This window comes from Bombina bombina, chromosome 1 (assembly GCF_027579735.1).
Source record: "Bombina bombina isolate aBomBom1 chromosome 1, aBomBom1.pri, whole genome shotgun sequence".
Taxonomy (NCBI): Eukaryota; Metazoa; Chordata; class Amphibia; order Anura; family Bombinatoridae; genus Bombina; species Bombina bombina.
Genome location: NC_069499.1, coordinates 49,624,006 through 49,642,847, shown reverse-complemented (window position 1 = coordinate 49,642,847; position 18,842 = coordinate 49,624,006). Strand labels below are relative to the sequence as shown.

Sequence of the window (18,842 nt, the reverse complement as noted above, 5' to 3'; positions counted from 1 at the left end):
GTAGGATAGCCTAATGCTTATCTCCGGTAATAATCAGTGTGTATGATAGCCTTATGCTCATCCCAGGTATTAATTAGTGTGTAGAATAGCCTTGTGCTCATCCCAGGCATTAAGTAGTGTGTAGGATAGCCTTGTGCTTATCCTAGGCATTAATTAGTGTGTAGGATAGCCTTATGTTTATCTCAGGTATTAATCAGTGCATAAGATAGCCTTGTGCTCATCCCAGGCATTAATTAGTGTGTATGATAGCCTTGTGCTAATCCCAGGCATTAATTAGTATGTTGGATAGCCTTATGCTTATCCCTGGCATTAATTAGTGTGTAGGATAACCTTGTGCTCATCCCATGCCTTAATTAGTGTGTAGGATAGCCTTATGCTTATTCCAGGCATTAAGTAGTGTGTTGGATAGTCTTGTGCTTAGCTCAGGCATTAAGTAGTATGTAGGATAGCCTTGTGCTTAGCTCAGGCATTAATTAGTGTGTAGGAGAGCCTTATACTTATCTCAGGTATTAATTAGTGTGTACAATAGCCTTGTGCTCATCCCAGGCATTAATTAGTGTGTAGGATAGCCTTATGCTTATTCCAGGGATTAAGTAGTGTGTAGGATAGCCTTGTGCTTAGCTCAGGCATTAATTAGTGTGTACGATAGCCTTATGCTTATTTCAGGGATTAAGTAGTGTGTAGGATAGCCTTGTGCTTAGCGCAGGCATTAATTAGTGTGTCATGTGTATTCTATCTCAGTACATCGTTCACTCACCCTGAACTTTTATGTGTTTCTCTAGTACTGTGGACAGTGTGCTTTACACATCAGAAGTCTTCCTCAGGCAGTGCAGTTAGCGCCTGAGGCTCATTCAGTGGCATGAACTGGTTCTTCTACAAATCTTATCTATATCGTCATGCAAAGACAGAACTGAAACAGGAGATTTTAAAAGAACTGTTGCAGGGCCGGACTAGGAAATCAGACCGGCCCTGTAAATTTGTATAGACCGGCCCAGCCCCGCCCCTCCGGCCCAGCCACGCCCCTCCAACCCAGCCACGCCCCCTCCTTAGTAATTAACACCTTCCTTCCTGACACAGTCCCTGTCAGTAACATATAGAACAGTGGCATTGTCAATCATATATAGAGTAGTATTTCACTTTTTTGTCAACTAAACCATTTAAATGTAACCACTTTTAGAAATAAAACACTAATCTACAGTATATCATAATAAAAACTCCCTCCTCTCCGCCCCCAAAAAAATCTACTTGTGAAAGGATACAGTCCCTATGTGCATTACAAATTAAAACATTCTTGTGGTCTGGTGGAATATACATGGTGCCTCAATCTTCCCAGTTGCCTCTACATACATCTCAACACCACACATCTTATACCAGATGTTGCCCATAATTCTCATTGTGTCTCCTGAGCTGTGTCAAGTAGTTTGTTCTCCCACAGTATCGCAAACTTAGATACACTAAGATTTCAAAGAAATCTCAAGTCAAACATTCCTTGGTTCTCCTAAGGATCTTAATAAAGTTTTGTAAAGTTATGTTAGGGCATCTTCTCTACAAAATAACATTCTAATTAAAGCTTTTGCTCACTGAACTCTTTCAGTCTGTTGCATCGTCACACTTTTTACACTGCATTAGTCTGGTAAATCTCCCATGCTCTGTTGTGGTCTCTTCCATTATTTTAAACTCTCACAGTCTTACTGTCTTTCATTCTCTTTTGCATTGTACATTTTTTCTCTCAGACTGTCTCACAATCTACTACAGTCACTTGCATTACAGCATGCACCTGATCGGCAGTTGCAGGTTACCTACGGCTACGTCGGACTCCTCACGGATATAATCAACTCCGCACCACCAGAAACAGCTCGCTGGTGTCTCTGCCCCCCGCACTGCGAGTCGACATCAAGGGAGTCCCATCACGGTCCACTCACTCCAGGTGAATGTCGGACTCACAGTCCGTGACAGTAAAAGTTGCAGGAACCGGAAGAGTCTGGACTGACCCTGAAGCCTGAGAGCTCAACCAGGAAACGGGAGCAGCGCTCCCAGCGGCCAGACTGGGTACTGTCTGTGTTTTGCGGCGCGGGCACTGCCTGTGCTCAACTGTTGTTGATATCTCCAGGCTGCAGTGTCCATGTCACTCTGTGCAGCTGCCGGCCCAGTCCAGCCTGGCCCACCGGGATTTTTCCCGGTATCCCGGCGGCCCAATCCGGCCCTGAACTGTTGCTTCCATTTTCTTTATCAATTTAAAGGGACAGTCTCTAGACCCAATACCTAATTTTGATTATGTATTGTTGTATGCCAGAGAAGCATCCTGCAACCAGTCCCACATCTATAAGCTTGTAATAAGTACATGAAACATTTAAATATTCATCATTTGTTTGGAACCGAAAATGGCTGCCAAGCTCCGCCTACCTATTCCATGTATATTTTGGTATGTTAAGATCCAATAAAGGCCTACCTTAAATACATTTTCCTACTCTTACACGATGATATGTGCAAATTGAAATAGCTAACTAAAAAATATTAAATGTACACTGCTAAACTGTCATACAAGAAAACAGCTAACTGGACAAGAAGAAAATTTTGGGAAGAGCTTGGCGGCCATTTTGAGCTGCTAAAAAAAACGATTTAAAAGTTTCAAGTACTTCTTACAAGTTTATAGATTTGGAAGCCGTTGCAAGATGCTTGTCTGGTATGTAACAATAAGTAATAAAGAATATGTATTGGGCCTAGACTGCCCCTTTAATGTTAACTGTCCCACTGTGAGCGTTCTTGACAGACCTTGCTCTTCCTACATTTCCCCTTGTTACCATGGAATGTGCTAATACAAATCCGGATTTAGGTTCTCTTTACCAGAAGCATGGGAAGGAACTGCAGTGCAAAATGTCTGCCTGCTGCACTAGTATAGTATTCATCCCATAAGGCAATCTATGTGCTTCTTGCTTTAGACAAGTCTGTGCCAATTTCATCACCTGACAGATCCCCGCTAGTGCCCTTGTCTCACAGACACTCCCTCTAGGGGCCACACCCAACTCTCCTCAAGGTCATACAACGCTCGATTACCTCCACTTCACATTCCTTCCACCGCCTTAAATGGACAGAAAAATGTCAGCAGCCTTATTGTCGGCCGTAATAGAGTCATGCCTGATGAAAAAGCCGCCTAAGGCCGTGACCCCTCTCCCCACCTCTCGATTGACTTTTTTCTTAGCATTTTATGCTGCCCTTTGTGTCACAATATATCTCCAACGCAGCCGTGCAACCACGTTGGACCAACCAACTTGCACACCTTGGAGCCAAGAATACACCCACCTCAAGTCAGAGACCATCTTTCTTATCAGGTCCAATGCTGGGACCGCCCCTAAGTCATTGCCCCCCACAATGTGAGGTTTCACCCACCTCCTGTGAGCATCCTGGAGGAGGGCTGGCAACTCATCCCAAGACAACCCCCTTCGGCCTAGCCAACGAATGTTGGCTCTCGACGCAGGAAATCCCAGCTGCTGCCCATCCGGTAGACGCAGTGCCCTGATGGCCGCCCAATGAATGAATGAGTGCCCCACTATCCAAACGCGAGGTGGGGGGGAATTCTTGCCTGTAAGGACATGATATCAAATGCTGAGCAAAACGCTGATGAGTGCGCACCACTGCAAATAGCTATGCACCCTAGAGCGACCCCAAATCCCCATTTAACTAGCAGAGTGGGTCCAACCCGCTGGACTCCCATCCCTTCATTTGTTCTCCCAGCAATGGGCGAATATTCCAACACCCTAACCGCTTTATATATTTGCTAGAAGAACCGTCCCCAATACAGAATGAATGAGACCCTATCTTTGTAGGGTCCAAACCTGCCACCACCACCGCTCTAGCGAGGACCTTACGGAACTGGAAGATAGATAAATATGATCCATCCTCATGGATGAGCAGCTGCGGGGAGCCTTCTGGCCGCACCCTACAGAGCTCTTCGAAATTCTGCACCGTTCAGCAAACCTCTAAGTCTAACCTATCCAAGAACAGCCATGCCCCTTTTCCTGCCTGGTCAGTCTTAGATCTAGGTACAAGCAACATGAGCCCATTCTCTGCTGGCCGCACATGTTCACGTACTATACCACCCGCACCCCCAGTGCATGAAGATGCTACTAACTCCCCAATCCTAAGGACTCCTGCGAATGTGAACGCAAACACCGTGCGAAATAGTAAAACCTAAAAGTCTGAGGAGCAAACCTCATTCAAGCACCCCATCAGGTCCCACAGACGGAGAAGTGTGATGGGTTCCCTGTGGTCCTTTGGGCGTGGGTCCACCCGGCCCCACCCCTTCAGCACTTGTCTGATGGCCGCCCAATGAATGAATGAGTGCCTAGGTGAGGTGGGGGGATTTCTTGCCTGTAACGACATGATATGAAATGCTGAGCAAAAGCGCTGATGAGTGAGCACCACTGCAAATAGCTATGCACCCCAGAGCGACCCCAAACCGCCTGCAGCAGCACTCGTTGCCGCCCCAATACGGAACGAATGAGACCCTATCTTTGTAGGGTCCAAACCTGCTGCCACCGCCGCTCTTGCGAGGACCTTTTCAGAACTGGAAGATAGATAAATATGATCCATCCTCGTGGATGAGCAGCTGCGGGGAGCCTTCCGGCCGTACCCTACGGAACTCTTCGAAATTCCGCACCGGACAGCAAACCTCTAAGTATTACCTATCCAAGAACAGCCATGCCCCTTTTCCCGTCTGGTCAGTCTTAGATCTAGGTACAAGAAACATGAGCCCATTCTCTGCGGGCCGCACATGTTCACGTAGTATACCACATGCACCCCCAGTGCATGAAAATGCTACTAACTCCCCAATCCTAAGGGCTCCTGCGAATGCGAACGCAAACGCTGTGCGAAATAGTAAGACCTCAAACTCTGAGGAGCATACCTCATTCAAGCACCCCATCAGGCCCCGCAGACGAAGAAGTGTGATGGATTCCCTGTGGTCCTTTGGGCGTGGGTCCACCCGGCCCCACCCCTTCAGCACTTGTCTAACCAGGAATGACCCAGAGAAGTCCCCAATGCCAAAAGTTTTATTAAAAACGCAATGGCGGCTAACCTACTCTGTGCCGCTAATTTGGAGATCCGTTCCTTGCGCAACCACGCCAACCATTCCAATACCTGTACTTGAGATGCCTTATGAACCACAAAACCCAGCTGACCATCAAAACATTTCCATCCCTTCCAGTGACTCACATAAGTTTTCCAGGTTTTAGGAGCCACGGATGCCTGGATTAGGGGGATAATAGTTTCCCAGCCTCCTCAATCTGCCAAAGAAAAGGAGGGCATGTTAGGCCTGTCTGCTCTGCCGCTGGGGCGGCCTGCCTAAATAAACTCCAATTAAACCTAGACAGAGCGTCAGCTATCACATTTTGCACTCCCGGTACATGCCACACCACAAAGCATATGTTCAGCTGCAGACAGCGCAACACCAAGTGTCTCAAGTATGTAACTAATCTAGGCGAGGAAGCAGATAATCTGTTAATGGCGTACACCACGCTCATATTATCCGACCAAAACACTACAGATTTGTTAGTCAGTGTCGGACCCCACAGCTCGGCTGCCACTATAATATGGAACAATTCTAGCAATGTCAGATTCTTAGTGAGGCCCGCCGATACCCAGTCCCGAGGCCATGGAGCAGCGCTCCAAGCCCCATCCAGGTAAGCCCCATAGCCAAACCCTCCGTCAGTAAATAAGTGCAGCGGCTGGTTAGACCTGGGACTGTCCTGCCACAAACAAATGCCGTTGAATTTCTTCAGACATTCCTCCCACACACTAAGGTCATCCCCCATGCTCTGCAACACTCTGAACCACCTGGCCCTACCCCTAGGCCCTGCATCTTGTCTGCTGCCAAAGGGACCCCAAACCTACCCATCATGTCGTGCATGATCTCCATCAGGTTCTCGCATTTTGCTGAGTCTGCACGTCCTACTAGTAGGAAATCGTCCAAGTAGTGGGCCACGGCCCCACCACCAGACGCCTTCTGCACTACCCAGTGCAGAAACGTGCTAAAATTCTCAAATAGAGCGCATGACAGAGAGCACCCCATGGGCAAGCATCGATCGACATATAAATCGCCTTCGAACTTCATGCCCATCAGCCTAAACGCAGACGGATGCAAGGGGAGCAGCCTGAAAGCTGATTCTATGTCCAGCTTGGCTATCAAAGCTCTTGTTCCCTAACCCATAACCAGCGCTAGGGTCGCGTCAAATGATACCGAGCTGAGCTTGGTGTCAATGGTATCGTTCACGACACCCCTTTAGGGTATGACAGGTGATGAATTAACCTGAACTTGCCCGTGTCTTTCTTCAGCACAACCCCCAAAGGGGACACTACCAAATCAAGTATTGGCTTAACCACGAACGGGCCAGCCACCCTGCCCTATAATAATTCCTTGGCAAATCTGTCCCTAACCACCCCCGGAAATTCATAGGCCGATTTTAAATTCCTATGCACCATGGAACCTACCACCTGGCCCAATACTGGGATCCTAAACACTTCATCCAACCCTTGTCTGAGAAGTCCAGCCACAGTCTTGTCCGGTAATGCGACAGCCAGATGGCCATGGCCTCCAGCTTAAGGGGCATTGGCGCCCTTGTTTCCAGGACCCCCTTTTGAGAACTGTCTCTCCGTCCCGGACTCTCTTTTCTTATTACATTCGACCCCTTGGTGTGGTCCGTTGCAGAACTTGCAGATGTGACAAAAGGAGCAACTCGCCCCTCTTTCACACTGCTTGTCCTGGAACTTCCAACACTCCCGCCCCCCGTCTCTTAGTATGAGGACCCGGGTGAGCCGAACCAGCGTGAGACCAATTTGGACCACAGGTGCAGATCCTGAGTCCCAAAATGAAGCAGAGGGTTCCCTACCATCTTTCTGCGGAAGGCCATGTCATACTCCCGCCATACGCCATCCTTAAACCTAGCGTGAACATCGTCAATCGTTCCTCATATTTAAACAGGTTGTGCCCTTGTGTCTGCCACTTATCTAAATAGCAAGTTGCCAGCACCCTGAAACACCTTTGCCATTCCTTGTTGGATTCTGGCCTCTGCAATTTCTTAGGGCCAGTGCCATCCGCCGCCCTTTATTTTGCCCTGCAAGCCTCAGGTGTTTACATAGCGTCCATCTTGAATCCTTTTCACCACTTTTAACTTCAAATGCCCATAAAGAGAATTAACTAAACAAGGGTAGGTGTCCCCATGTGACGCCACCCTCCGTGCTACAGTCACGCCCTTAAGAGCGCGACTCACCGACCCCTCCCCACTGGACGAGTCACAAGGGGAGGTAGCGCCTGACGTATCGAACAAGGGGGCGGAGCCAGCCAGGGACGTGCAACGCGGTCTAGTGGATGGAGGCCTGCAGTATGCACCAGTACCTCCCCCCACCTCTGTACTGCCACCGCACGCCCCAACCACACCCGGGGACATCACTGCTGCCAGGGACTGGGCCAATGCGGCTATGAAAGCTAAGGCCCCAGGTGGTAACGCCCTCAGTTGTTGGCAAGTGGCCAACCAAACCTCCGCTGCTGGGTCTGGCACTGCCACACTAGGAGCTACATCGCCATCCGGACCTACATTGGGGGTAACTTGAGCAACCGCAGTACTAACTGCTGGTTGCTGTATGTGAATAAGAGTAGTCGCGGGGCCCACCGGAGCTATCTCCTTACCGGTGGGCCTAGCGACTCCTGAAGCCTGACCACCCTGTAGAAAGGGAACCTCTAGCAAGCCTGGGGCATGGGGAATCCTGCATGCTAGGCCCCTGCTGAGCACCCTGACTCACTACCCTCCCCTGGATACCCAGACCCCTCCTAGCTGTGGGCCTGGATCCTGACACTGACTTAGTAAAGATTCTAGCCCTGGAGGTAGGAGGTATAACTCCCTCAGAACCTGATTCTTCCATGTCTCTTGCAGGACTTCGCATCCCCAGAACCTCTTTCACCACCGCTGCATATCTCTTCGGTGGGACAGACTTCCTCTTTGCACGCTTCATCCTGCTTAAGAAAAACACTGGACCAAAGCTTCTCTCAAAGTCTGGAAAAAGCTCTTCTTGAAGTCTGGACGCAGGAACAAAGAGGCCGGATCTACTGCAACAAGAACCTTTAGAGGTGAGTAGAAACACCCGCCCCCTTACATGCAACATTGTAGCAACCTAGAACCATCCAGACTGCAAGTCATTTTTCCCTTAATTTTGCTACAGGCCCACTAGAGGGCCCTCCACTTCCATAATTCTTTGTGGCATAGATTCAACAAGGTGTTGGAAACATTCCTCAGACAATTTGTTCCATATTGACATGATAGCATCACGCAGTTGCTGCAGATTTGTCGGGTGCACATTCATGATGCGAATCTCCTGTTCCACCACATCCTAAAGGTGCTCAAATTGCTAATCAGCCAATCACATGGCAGCACCTCAATGCATTTAGGCACTTAGATGTGGTGAAGTCGACTTGCTGAAGTTCAAACCGAGCATCAGAATGGGGAAGAAAGGGGATTTAAGTGACTTTGAACGTGGCATGGTTGTTGGTGCCAGATGGGCTGGTCTGAGTATTTCAAAAACTGCTGATGTTGACGTCAGAGGTCAGAAGAGAATGTGCAGACTGGTTTGAGATGATTGAAAGGCCACAGTAACTCAAATAACCACTTGTTACAACCAAGGTATGCAGAATACATCTCTGAACGCACAACACATCGAACCTTGAAGCAGATGGGCTACAGCAGCAGAAGACCACATCAGGTGCCATTCCTGTCAGCTAAGAACAGGAAACTGAGGCTATAATTCACACAGGCTCACCAAAATTGGACAATAGAAGTTTGGAAAGACGTTGCCTGGTCTGATGAGTCTCGATTTCAGCGGCAACATTCAGATGGTAGGGTCAGAATTTGGCATAAACAACATGAAAGCATGGGCGTGCCTAGGCGGCGGCCATGGATGGTCGCAATATTTGTGGCTCCTAATGTGATCTGCTCAATCTACTGATTATCGCAGCTATTCTGCAAAATCTATAACCATCAGTCTCATACCGCAAAAGTTTGAGTCATACATCAAAGAACTGTACTAAAATTTGCAGAGTCTATGAACATTAGACCCAGATCTGGGCAGTTGAAATCTCGGGCGGCAGCCTCTCTGCAGGGATTCAACCCCCCCCCGTAAATCAGGGTAAACAGACTCACGTATATTACTGAAGTGAATATAACTTTATGTTAAAATAATTGAGCCTAGTACAGTTATCCAATGGAGAAGATATGTAACCTTTTGAATGAGCACTTCTCGCAACTTGAGAGACAGCTGGCCGCCACATGGTTATGCAATGGAGAACCTGAGATACAGAGAGAGACCGTGGAAATTCCTAAGGCTGAAGCTAACTTAACAGATGTGGGACAGCCCATATATTATACACCCTCTAAGCAATGCCGTAGTTTGCCATTAATAAACAAGCATCACAAGGAGAGAGTTTCTGAAGATCATCAATCTCTGTATAATAGATTGGAGCTAAGCGAGACCTCATCATGTTTTGCGCTAGTATGGCCTACTAATGCTGTCAATCAAACTCACAAAGCAGCGGTCGACATCTCTACACATGAGGTAAACCCTCATGTTATATCAGAACGGCTATAAAGAGTATGCAGCCACTTCTCATTTGAACACGATGCTGCCGAGAGTCGCGATGATGAGACCGTAAACGAAGGACAGTGTAAGTTTAGCTCTTTCAAACAATTGAGGACAATTCACCAACAAGCAGAATGGATGCCTGGCAAAACCGGAGTAGGTTAAACTACATTTTTTTATTTTACCTAATTGGGTTAACGCACTAAACAACAGATCTAATTTAGTGTAATACCAACAGTTTTCTTCTTCCCCATACTCTGAGTTTCACGTTTATGCATGATGTTTAACTGTGATGATTCTTTGTAAGCAGACTGAAATATGTTTACCAAGTATGTTAGTTTATTTGGTTTTGAGACATGTACAACTATTTAGTTGAAATAATTTTTATTATTTTCCAATTATATAACATCTTTAGATACATCAGAACATGAGTGAACAAAGAGTAGCAAACAATATATCCTAGTGCAATCTCTCATATAGTTTTATCTCTTCATTTGATTGAATGAGCACTAAGGAGTACCAATCCCTCGGAGTCATGAAACTCCGAAAGAGCATGTACAACTATTTAAAGGGATATTCCTGCCAAAATTGGAAACCACATGGGTGCATTTCTGTATTGAACATAAGCAATTTTGTAATATACATGTGTTAGCAAAAATGCTTCTAATAAAAGCTATAGCTGTTTCAAAAGTGTATTTAAGTATGCACCGTGCACCAGCATTTTAAACAAAACAATTATTCGGAGAGCCTATGGTGCTTGTACCATCTGGTAATGACTCAATTTGTTAATTGCTGACATGATACAAGCCCCACTGATAATCTGAGCAGCTGCATTATTTAAAATGTGGGTGCAGTGAGAATATCTAGCTATGCTTCACATGCACATGCAGAAAAAAATGTTAACACTAAAACAGTGATAACCCTTAATAGAAGCATTTTTGCCAATACAAGTATATTGCAAATATTTTTCTATTCAAAGATGCAATAAATCTATGTGCATTTATATTTTGACTGGAATTTCCCTTTAATTTCATAGTTATCTAGCAATTTTGTGTATAAGCTGCTTTTATATATTAGTTTATTATGTAGAAATTGGCCCTGAGTCTGATTATTTAAGGATAGATTGGGGAGACTTGTTATTTTGAATGTTTGGGACGTGAGATTTGTTAAAACTCTACACTCCTATACTGTGTGTCTTCCTTTTTTAGGAATACAACTCAATCTTCTATACAATTGTAAGCTATAGATGGCCACCTACATATAAATACATTTGGCCATTGACTGGCTGTCTAGGGCCAGGACAGTGCGGGCGTGGCTAGATGTTTAGCTATCATCACTACGTTAAAGCTCTTAGTGTAGCAGATATTGTATTATAGAGATGGGATGTGTATAATACCTACTTAATTTATTGCCACCATCACACCCAACATCACTAAATAAGGCTACATTATAAGCCCCAAGGCCTCATTATATAAATCATCTGTGCTATGATTGAGCGGGCCATGCCTTGTAATTTAAGGTGTCGTCCCAGCATGCCTTTCTAATCATCGACACCTGCTAATACCTTTTTAATATACTCCTTTCATTTGTTTGTACATATCTTACTGAGGACTACTCCAGCTCAGCTACCCTTTGCTTAGTTTTGCATCACATATAAATAGCATTATGGGTCCCTTCTAGGTGAAAAAAATATATATCCTTAGGGGTGCTGTACGAGTTTATATGGAGACCAAGTGATTTATGGTGATGTCTGATTTTAAGCACTGTGGGATTAACCCTTATAGATTAAGAGTATATTATTATAATTTAGTATCCCCCAAAAAACCCCACATACTTCGGATAGTTGTAAAGACTAGCTCCCTAACCTCCTGATAGTCCAGAAGATTCAAGCATGACTGTATATAGTTGAGTATTTGAAATATATCTTTAATTGATTATGTCAAAACCATAGAGGTTCACCATTTGGGACCCGAGTGGTCCCCTAATGTTTGAGAGGTTCAAGAGTGGCCCCATGTGTCATATAGTGGGTTTATAGTTTGTCTGGCAAATAATGTGTATACTACAACTGTAATCTGTCATATTAACATGTAATGTATATAACTTCCTTTGGTTATATGCCTGGAACTATGTTTATTTTTATTGTCTACTGATTACTGACATTTACTGCCTGTATGTACTTATTTATTCTGTATTGACATATAATCGCCTGTATGCCTTAATTGAACCGCATTAAAAAATATATATAAAAAAAAGGAAACAACATGAAAGCATAGATCATCCTGCCTTGTATCAACAGTGCAGGCTGGTGGTGGTGGTGTAATGGTGTAATCTTCTGATGGCTACTTCCAGCAGGATAATGCACCATATCACAAAGCTCAAATTATCTCAAACTGGTTTCTTGAACATGACAATGAGTTCGCCGTACTCCAATGGCCTACACAGTCACCAGATCTCAATCCAATAGACCACCTTTGGGATGTGGTGGAATGGGAAATTTGCATTATGGATGATGTGCAGTCAACAAATCTGCAGCAACTGCGTGATGCTATCATGTCAATATGGACCAAAATCTCTGAGGATTGTTTCCAACACCTTGTTGAATCTATGCTACGAAGAATTAAGGCAGTTCTGAAGGCAAAAGGTGGTTCCAACCCGGTACTAGCAAGGTGTACCTAATAAAGTGGCTGGTGAGTGTTGTTGTGTGTATATATATATATATATATATATATATATATATATATATACACACACACACACACAGCACCAGCACCAGCAAAAAGATTATGACTCACTGAAGGCTCAGATGATTGTTAGCATTTTTTAGCAATAAAGTATTTTTGTACATTTTTTAGACATAATGCACACTTAATAGACTACAGTATAGTGTGTATATTTTAGTGTGACTCACTTTATTACTATATTTGCTTTATTGCGGTGGATTGGAACCGAACCCACAATATCGCTGAGGTATGCCTATATAAACTCATATATAACCACACAAACAAATAGACAGTGAAATTCTTTATCTCAATATATTTTACATGTATTTTGTAATGTATATTTTCAAGAATTCATGAAGGGATACCAGTTTCCCAATGTCTGGTTTCATATTATTTAACAGGAGTCTTGTCATGTTCAGATATGATGAGTCAATTTCTTTGCTTGAGGATAATTGTACAACTGCACCAATAAACAATGTAAAGTGTATTCTACTTACCCATGTATTATTTAGTGTACAACACACAGGTTGTTTTTCATAACACGAGACTGGAAAACCAATGACAGACAACTGTACAAAGCTGCTCAGACAAGTAAAACAGGATATAGTTGTGTTTCTTGCAGCAATCAATATGAGCATTGCTTTTGTTGCACAGTATATCTGAACTGTGCCAATAATGTTAACAATACAAGCTAATGTACAGAACTGGTAAACAGTGCAAGTATCCTATACAAGCTAATGTACAGAACTGGTAAACAGTGCAAGTATCCTATACAAGCTAATGTACAGAACTGGTAAACAGTGCAAGTATCCTATACAAGCTAATGTAGAACTGGTAAACAGTGCAAGTATCCTATACAAGCTAATGTAGAACTGGTAAACAGTGCAAGTATCCTATACAAGCTAATGTAGAACTGGTAAACAGTGCAAGTATCCTATACAATCTAATGTAGAACTGGTAAACAGTGCAAGTATCCTATACAAGCTAATGTAGAACTGGTAAACAGTGCAAGTATCCTATACAAGCTAATGTACAGAACTGGTAAACAGTGCAAGTATCCTATACAAGCTAATGTACAGAACTGGTAAACAGTGCAAGTATCCTATACAAGCTAATGTAGAACTGGTAAACAGTGCAAGTATCCTATACAAGCTAATGTAGAACTGGTAAACAGTGCAAGTATCCTATTAAAGCTAATGTACAGAACTGGTAAACAGTGCAAGTATCCTATACAAGCTAATGTACAGAACTGGTAAACAGTGCAAGTATCCTATACAAGCTAATGTACAGAACTGGTAAACAGTGCAAGTATCCTATACAAACAGCTGCAAACACAGTTAAATAGAGTGTCAATGACTGAGAAACCTGAACTATCATTAAACAAAAAGCCATGAAATCAAATAGTAAAACTGCAATACAAAGCGATAAAATTGTTTTTGCTTTACCCATTTAGGATAAAACAAATTATGAAAATGGTCCTAGGAGCACGAGCATCTTCTTCCTCACCTTTTCTACAAAAGCCCTCATGGTAATAGCAGTGCCCCCCTTTCACCACTTGTACCTAGTAGTGCCCCCTTCTGTATCCTCACCACCCCCTCTGGGAATCGCTGGTATAACTGAAGCTATTCTTTACCACCTAGGACTTCTTCATTCGGCAACGACAAGTGGAAAACTTACCGTTAAACACAATTATCTGGAAAGTAGGGCTGTCAGCTTCATGGGAAAAAATATAGGACATGCAAACTGACATAAATTAGCATTAATAATTATACACATTAACAGTATAGTTTAGAAGTTAAAGCTGATGTTATATTTCTTTATAATTTGATTCAACCATGTTAAAAAGAAGCTTTTTTTTATTGTCTACAGTGACCTGACCCTTCTGGCCATGCAGATAAAATAGTGTGTGGCGGACCTAGAGGAGAGCTTTTATACCCTCGTCTTTTTCCTGAATACACGTTTATTAATTACATGTTTATAATGTCACTGTCCATCATATCCTCTATACATCAGGCTGCGGCTGCTTATTGTTGGCTTTTTCTTTTTTTCCCATCATAACCTTCTGTTGTTATTGCACAAAGTGTTAAAATAAAAAGTAGATAAACACAATAATTCAAACATTTCCTGGTGTTGGTGTGTTTGGATAACCTAAATGTTCTCTTTGATTAAAGTTTTGCCATTTAATTAAACTGTACTTGTCTGTCTTAATTTTTACTACTGTACCTTCAAGGTAAGGATCATGAGACCATACCTTGTCTATAAGCAAAGGTGTCCTTCTTGCTATCGCTTCTTGGTATTTTCTTGATAAATGAGCACTTTGAAATCCTCAGTGAAGCCACTGCCTGCAGCTGGATAAAAGAGCTGTCATTACAGAACTTAAGTTCTACTGTCACCTGATTTTTTCAGCAAAAGTCTTCTACTGAGAATGGGCAATAAAGGTTTAAGGCAATATAGATAATGAAAAGTAAATATGGCTGAACTTCGCCTAAGTGCGCTTGAATTTATTTTTGAACATGATCATTTAAAATCGACCCAACTTTATTTTCTGAGTTTATCTGTATAATTAGTTATGCAAATTAGCTTGGGCAATATTTTTTTTGCAGTAATTGTGGCACACCTAGCTGTACCTTGCTGTTGGGGAGCTAAAGTGATGACCTGTTTAACCCCTTTGTGACCAGATCACTTTTCCATTTGTTGACCGTCTGGGACCAAGGCTATTTTTGCATTTCTGTGGTGTTTGTGTTTAGCTGTAATTTTCCTCTTACTCATTTACTGTACCCACACATATTATATACCATTTCTCTCACCACTAAATGGACTTTCTAAAGATACCATTATTTTTATCATATCTTATAATTTACTATAAAAATAATTATAAAATATGAGGAAAAAATGGAAAAAAACACACTTTTTCTAACTTTGACCCCCAAAATCTGTTCCACATCTACAACCACCAAAAAAACTCCTATGCTAAATAGTTTCTAAATTTTGTCCTGAGTTTAGAAATACCCAATGTTTACATGTTCTTTGCTTTTTTTGTAAGTTATAGGGAAATAAATACAAGTAGCACTTTGCTATTTCCAAACCATTTTTTTTTCAAAATTAGCGCTACGCAGGGCCGCCATCAGGGGGTGACAGGGGTGACTCCTGTCAGGGGCCCAATGAGCCAAGGGGGTCCCATGAGGCAAAAACTAAAAAAAAAAAAAAAAAAAATTTTTTTATTTTGGCAGCCACCAGTGGGTACTACAGGAGAGTGCTAATTGAGCATGGGAAATGTTATTACAAGGAGTAAAGTATTAGCATTTGAGAGGATTTCTTAGTGTGCACTAAACCACTATGCTCAGTGTGAGACAGACTTGGCACTTTGTACAGTGTGTGCCTGAGTCAGACGGCAGATCACTTTCATTTGAAGAGGAGGTAGGACTTACTTAGCAAATGTTTTTTATTTCTTTGTGCAATTTTGGATTGTAACTTCAGTGTGGTAGTAGTTGTATGGTGGGGCTAGGGGTCCATAAAAACACATTTTTTTAGCAGCAGTGTATTTATGATTATTTGACAATGCTGTAAAAATTCTATATTTAAAACCATGCAGAAATGTTTCCTCCTCAATACACAAATGGTAGATGCCCTTTTGGCAGATATGCATTTTATATATATATATATATATATATATATATATATATATATATATATATATATTACATTCCAGTTTACTGCCCCTTTATGCAAGGACTTTCCAGATGCAAGGAGGCATTTTATCTAAGATTTTTACATCTGCAGTGCTCAGTGTTTCAAATGAGACAGGTTAACTTAAAACTGTTCAGTTTACACTACAGCTGACTTAGTTTTGAAATACATACCAACAAGCCTAAATCCTGCATTTAACCAGATCTAATGGTATGAGTACCACAGCTTATGGTCCCACCAAGACCATATAGAGTACAGCATTTTCAAAATCCATAAGTACAGCTGACAGATGGGAACATTTGTACACTATATTTGAAGTGGTGCTCTTGGTTGGGGAAAATGGGAAAAAAACAAACAAACATATGTCAACCTTTTAAAGGTACTTTTCTTCATCTAGCCATCTACTCAGCTCATTAATGTACAATTTTGAATTCACAGAATTATTTTTGTTTGCACATTTACAAATATGATTCTTTAAAAAGTGATCTCTTAATTTCGGCATTTTTTTTTATCATGCATGTCACACACTGTTGATTTAGGGGATGCAAGGTGCATAAATGTTTCCTCCTGTGAGTGTTTCTGTGGGTGTCTGTGTTTATGTCTTTGGTTTGTGTCTCTATGTGTATGTATTTTTTATCTGTGGGTCACTCTGTGAGGGTGGGTGTGTATGTCTTTGTGCATTTTCTGTGGATGTCTGTGAGGGTGTGTGCATATGTCTTTGAGCTTTTTCTATGGGTGTTTCTGTGAGGGTGTGTGTGTGTATGTATGTATGTATGTCTGTGTTTTCTGTGGGTGTCTCTGTGAGGGTGTGTGTATGTCTTTGTGTGTTTTCTGTGGATGTCTCAGTGAGAGTATGTGTATGTATGTCTTTCTTGTGTTTTTCATGTGGTTGTCTCTCTGTGTGTGTGTGTGTGTGTGTGTATGTCTTTGTGTGTTTTCTGTGGGTGTCTCTGTGTGTGTATGTGTGTATATGTCTTTGTATGTTTTCTGAGGCTGTCTCTGTCGGTGTTTCCTTGGGTGTATGTGCAAGTTCGAGTTTGTGTGTGTGTGTCCATTGTCTGTTCCTTTTTAGGACATTTTGACCTTACTACTAATTATTCACATCTTTCAACAGAGTTTGAGACTAACAAGACCTTTCCGGAAGTAACCACTCCACCATTTAACCTTTAAATTATTGTTTAGGCAGTTCAGGGCCCTTCCTTTCAGCCACTGCATGCTGTTGTCATAATTTAGTTGTCATCTTCCTTTACAAAAAGATAATCAGAACTCCATATTTTGTTTTCTAAATCTCCTATTTTTACAAAACTGTAGTTTACCTCATTACTTGTCAGGTCAATGTAAACAAGTGCTAAGTGTCTGTTTGGGTTTCTGTGTCTGAGTGGGTTTCTTTGCGTGTCTGCTAGAGTGTCTATATGTGAATCCTTATGTGTGAGTGTGTTTGTGTGTTTCAGTGTATGAGTGTGTCTGTGTGTGTGTGTATGTTACTACCTTTACAACATTTCCAAGTTTAAATAGACAATTAAGAATAAAGTGCATATACGTTTTAGTCACTTGGTCAAAAATTGCACATGTCAAAGGAGCGGGGGGGGGGGGGCCCTGATCAATGGTTGAGTCAGGGGCCCTAAAATTTCTAGTGGCGGCCCTGAGCGCTAGTTACATTAGAACACTAATATCTTTCAGGAATCCCTAAATATCCCTTGACATGTATATATTTTTTTTAGTAGACAACCCAAAGTATTAATCTAGGCCCATTTTGGTATATTTCATGCCACCATTTCACCACCAAATGCGATCAAATAAAAAACAACAATCACTTTTTCACAAACTTTAGGTTTCTCACTGAAATTATTTACAAATAGCTTGTGCAATTATGGCATAAATGGTTGTAAATGCTTCTCTGGGATCCCCTTTGTTCAGAAATAGCAGACATATATGGCTTTGGTATTGCTTTATGGTAATTAGAAGGCCGCTAAATGCAGCTGTGCACCACACGTGTATTATGCCCATCAGTGAAGGGGTTAATTAGGGAGCGTGTAGGGCTAATTTTAGCTTTAGTGTAGTGTAGTAGACACCCCCAAGTATTGATCTAGGCCCATTTTGGTATATTTCATGCCACCATTTCACCGCCAAATGCGATCAAATAAAAAAAATCGTAACATTTTTCACAATTTTAGGTTTCTCACTGAAATTATTTACAAACAGCTTGTGCAATTATGGCACAAATTGTTGTAAATGCTTCTCTGGGATCCCCTTTGTTCAGAAATAGCAGACATATATGGCTTTGACGTTGTTTTTTGGTAATTAGGAGGCCACTAAATGCCGCTGCGCACCACATGTGTATTATGCCCAGCAGAGAAGGGGTTAATTAGGGAGCTTGTATGGAGCTTGTAGGGTTAATTTTAGCTTTAGTGTAGTGTAGTAGACAACCCAAAGTATTGATCTAGGCCCATTTTGATATATTTCATGCCACCATTTCAGAGCAAAATTCGATCAAATAAAAAAAATCGTTCACTTTTTCACAAACTTTTTCACAAACTTTAGGTTTCTAACAGAAATTATTTACAAACAGCTTGTGCAATTATGGCACAAATGCTTGTAAATGCTTCTCTGGGATCCACTTTGTTCAGAAATAGCAGACATATAGCTTTGGCGTTGCTTTTTGGTAATTAGAAGGCCGCTAAATGCCACTGCGCACCACACTTGTATTATGCCCAGCAGTGAAGGAGTTAATTAGGTAGCTTGTAGGGAGCTTGCAGGGTTAGTTTTAGCTTTAGTGTAGAGATCAGCCTCCTACCTGACACATCCCACCCCCTG

General features: G+C 42.4%; 1 long non-coding RNA gene across 1 annotated transcript; it reads left to right on the top strand.

Moving 5' to 3' along the window:
* The first annotated feature begins 8,855 nt into the window (after positions 1 to 8,855).
* On the top strand, positions 8,856 to 14,530 carry LOC128636174 (uncharacterized). The gene is made up of 2 exons (XR_008398680.1): positions 8,856 to 9,706; positions 13,795 to 14,530. It is a non-coding gene; the product is annotated as an uncharacterized LOC128636174 (long non-coding RNA).
* Positions 14,531 to 18,842: the final 4,312 nt, after the last annotated feature.